Here is a 4,798-nt window from a genome sequence, read left to right as displayed (position 1 = left end):
ACTTTTGTACTTAAAACAACTTGCAATTTTTTCCTGGCCAGATTCTGCTGTGATGAGGTTTTTTTCAAAGTTTCTCATGTGAAGTTCCAGTTTGACATAACGAAGCGGCGGCATTTCCTGCGCGCCAGGCGCGCTCAATATCGATATCGTCTGGTTCGGGGCCTTCAATTTCCATGCTTAATATCTCAAATAACGTGTCTCTTTAGCATTTCTAAAAAAATGGGTATGCCATAAGTTGTCACGTCCTACAACCTTTACATAAAAACAACCACCCTCAAGGTAATAATTAGGAAATCCACTATTTTTGTTAATTAATCATTACAATAGAATATTTCATGCAGCAAAATACTTCCGCCTCGACGTAGAGTTTGTGTGTGAATAATACAGCTGCGTGACTGTCATAGCACTTCACAGTAGAGTTGTTATGCTCGAGGTTTGCCGTGTGTCGCAGATAGAAAGTTACCATCTTCATGAACCAGCACGCACTGCTTCATCCTCTTCTCCATCTTTGTCTGCTTCTGCTCCGCTCCTAGAACACGTACGTGCGTCGATTTGTCCGGCGTGGGATGCAATAACTCTGATGGGCGAGAGAACGAGTACACAGAGAGAGAAAGATGGAGGAAGAGAGAAATTCCTGGCGAAAAAAATTTCCTGGCAAGGTGAGATTCAAAGCCGGGTACCCATGATCCGAAGGTGAGCGTCGTAGCCACTCGGCTATCCAGGCAGCAGGCACGCTAGTAGAGCATAGCATAACCTTGAATAGCTTAGTATAGCTGGGGTGGGAAAGGGAATTGAGGGGGAGGAAGAGGGGAGATATTAAAGCATAGCAAGAAAGAGAGAAATGAGGGAAAGAAAGAGATAGAATCAAAGAAAGATAGAGAGAGAAGGATATAGAAAGAAAGGAAAGAGGAAGCGAGAAAGTGAAAGAAAGAGCGAGAGAGAAATAGATAAAGAGAGAAAGAAGGGAATAGATATGAACAGAGACAAAAATTTAAAAGAGAGTAAGCATAGCCATGTACAGTATAGAATGGCAAGGAGTGGGAAAGAGAGAGTTGAGAGGGTGAAAGCCTAGCCAAGCTAGGTTAGCAGCTAGGTGCCCACCAGCTCTGCTGTCACCCAGCCTTGCACAATTTAGTGCAAGCTGCACTCACTTTTTATTTTTTTTTATTCATTTTGACTTTAAAAAAAGCACCCACTATTGGGCAATTAGAGGTGTGCGGTGAATTAAGAATTCTGTAATACAAAAAACATGCTAATTTCTGGACAGACGTTAGAAGCATCGCTTTTCTAAGAAAAAATATTCCCAGTATGCTATTAACATACACATGCACTGCTGTGTCTTTCGAGCAGTTAAAGAAGCTTTGTACAGATATTTTGACAACTCACAGAGCAGTTGCTGAAGCACCATGTCAAAAAACTAAGTAAGCTTTTTAATCACTTCTTGAATAAAATATCACTGCTTTATGGATATACAACGCCACCAACTGATATGGTCCTTTTGTATGTTTGTGCTTGCATGTGGGCAGGGGCGTGGCCAGAAATTTACTTCGAGGGGTGGGGCTACCTTTATGTTAGCTCGTGCGTGTGTTTGTATATGTGTTTGTCTATATAAACGCATACAGAATGTAAACATTTTGGGGGGTCTGCGAAGGCGCCCCTCTGGCTGCACCAGTGCATGTGCTGCTAATCACTAGGAAAGAGGGGGCCAGGCCTCCCCATAGCAGCCGTTAATTTTAAGTTGCTTCTGAACCACCCTTCGGGCTTGGTGAAAAAAACAAATACAGCGAAAAGCAGACGTTGCTGGCTGTGAACACTTCAGCCAAATCTCGTGCACGGCAAGGAGAGCTTACAAGCGGAGCGTGAATTTGCCACTTTCTAAAGCGCCCTCCTACAGAGACCCGTCCTCACTCTCTTCGGAGCTGCCGGCGGCTGCTGTATGACGTCATAGAGCAGATTGCTGCCATTGGCTGAAAGCTGACATAAACCAAGAGCGGTGTTTGATCAGATGCGCTTCTTGCCACGGGGGGCCGTCACGTGCTGGTGCCGCACTCTACATTGTGCTAAAATTACAAAGTAGCAACACTACCGAGCACCGTAATCACACGGGGAAAGATCGATCGCGTTTAATGACGCGATCGCTCTCTTCTGTCTATGTAGTAATTAATACACTACAGTTAAAAACAACAGATTATGTCCAACACTGGTTTGAGCAGTGGAATTTAAAGCGATCGAGGGACAAAAAGAAGACAGACAAGGACGTCGCTGTACTAACAACTGAAATTTTATTTCTATGTGCGCGGCTAAATAAATAACCAAAACACGCACAGTCACCAACAGGTAGATACGTTCCTGGTGTCCCACGAACTAGTTTTTTTACATGCCAGAGAGATATGAAAGTTATTTTTTTGTCAGAACCACTGTCGCACGAGCTACCTTCCTTCTCGATCTCCATGGCTTCGTTAATCTCCCACTTGAGTTTGTTGCTTCCCTTCGCTATGATCTTGATCTATCATCTGTTTGTCTTCTTTTTGTCCCTCGTTTTAAGTTCCGCTGCTCAAACCAGCGTTATCAACTAGCTCCGGGGTGCTATTCTGGGCATTGGCAAATTCCGCCATGTTGTTAAATTCCGCCATTAGTCAACTTTTATTGGCCCAGAGGGATGCTATGGCCTCTGTGATTGGCTTAAAATTCCGCCATTACAAAATTTGACAGTGTTCAGGATAACACCCCCGGTGAATAGCGTTCCGAAATAATGTCCCCTATGGATCCTGGCTTCATTGTCTGCAATTGGTTTAATTAGGTTGTTTTACAACATAATTTGTTGCCGTACTTCGCATTTTCGAAGCCATTTCAGCCCCAATATCTCAAGAAACGCGCGACTTTTTGATAATCAAAAATCTTGAATGACGACGAGGATGAAGTTCGAATTCTCGGCATGGAGGAAGGAAACAGGAGGGACCATTGCGCGCAATGCGAAAGAAAGAAAGGAAAGGATCAGGCACGCGCACGCCTGGCCGGCCTCCTGAATTTTCTTTATCCACAGGTTGGACAAATTTAAAATTGATTATTTGTCCGCCAATTTGTAAGATTTCCCACATGTGTTTGTACTATTTATATGTGTATCTGTCAATAACCTTCAATTGCTAGTCTGCGCCCGTCCCGTGTCGCTTCCTCGTCGCTGGTGTCTTTTTTTTTTTTCGCACAGCTTTTCGTAACAAGCTTTTTTTTTTTCTTTAATATGGTCGTTTCAACCACCTGTTTACAGACACATGTCCCGTCGTAGGTGCCAGAATGTTTCGGGATTATCATCGTCATCACCACAACCACGTCCGTTACAGTGTCTTTCTTTGGCAGCAGTGTTCTTTTTCGCAGCGAAGGCTGTTATGTGATCACAACAACAGCCGATTTAGGTGGCATAGTTGTCCGCCGCCGCCGGTGTCCCTAACCGCTATCGCTCACAATGAAAAAAAGAAAAGAATTGCCAGGCCAGCGTGGAACACGTAGCACAGTCACAGCGAAAGCTGGAAGCGCAGCCTTTCTATAGTCGGATACAACTTAAGAAGGCAGGAGAGGCCCCGCCCAGACGACCGAAGCGTGGCTGCCGTAGTCCCGCTCATGCACGCGCCAATTTTCTCCGAAGGCGGAGCCACCGTCCGTCCCGCTCATGACGTCAGTCCCGAGTGCGCGCCCATTGCCGCAGGCATCATCCGCCTTTGAGAAGGAAATGCCGCTGCCTTCTAAAGTTGTATCCGACTATAGAGCCCGTTATGAACTCTCTTTGGGCAACTACAACAAATACACTTGCAAGGTACCCACTACGCCATAAATCATAATTTTTGTGAAGTAGGAAAGCACCCATTGTGCTATTATTCTTCATTCTGCGGAGAAGCGAGGTGCCCGTACGCATCTGAAAGGTATCATGTGCAGTCTGCTGATTCTGTGGCTGATGGCGATGAAAAATTATGGCTTAACCCATTGTATACAATGGATTGGAAGCACTAAACGACGCACTTGCCTTACTTATCTTACTCTTATATCACGCTATGTTACATATGTTAATGTGGTTCCTCCCCGACATGAAGCCTGTATACGGTCTTCTTACACCGGAATTTCGAACACCGGCGGGGCTGTGTGGTAGAATACTGGTCTCCCACACAGAAAGGGCCGAGGTTGGAACCCCGTTCTATCGTGTTTTCTCAGATTTCGTTTTTTTTTTTCGCGCGACAGCGGTTACGGACACCGGCAGTGGCGGCGGCGGACAACTACGGTGCCAAAAAAAAAAAAAAACCTATAATGCAAGTGGTAATGCGATTCCGACATGACGCCTGTATAGGGTCTTTTTGCGAAGGTGCTTCAAGCACCGATGTGGCTTTGTGGTAGAATCACGGAGCGAGAATTCTCGAGGAAGCGAAACTGCGCTCGCTCGGGCGTTCTAATAAAGTCACGGAATCTGGCCATGCACTGACGCGCCCTCTGTCGTGAGGGTCCGCTAGCGGAGAGGGAAGAACGTGTGCGTCGCGCTCTCCGAAAAAGCTCGCCGGTTCAAGGCCATTCGGCGCCTATTTTACGCCCAAGTGGGTGTGTTTCTTGTGCGTTCTCGCTGGCTCCATATTTTTCGGTAAGTTAACGGAAAAAATGGCGTCACATACAGGAGAATTGCCTGAGTGAGATTTCTTGTAGAACGCGAGATATATAATTTTTGGCAAAGTGAACTCGATAGGATTAGCTATAATTTTTAAGGCGAAAGCCTTACATGCCTCATCAAGTGCAAAAGTTGACCGTCGGCGTCCCGCGTCGG

Source organism: Rhipicephalus sanguineus, chromosome 5 (assembly GCF_013339695.2).
Source record: "Rhipicephalus sanguineus isolate Rsan-2018 chromosome 5, BIME_Rsan_1.4, whole genome shotgun sequence".
Classification (NCBI taxonomy): domain Eukaryota; kingdom Metazoa; phylum Arthropoda; class Arachnida; order Ixodida; family Ixodidae; genus Rhipicephalus; species Rhipicephalus sanguineus.
Note: the sequence above shows the minus strand (reverse complement) of the source record.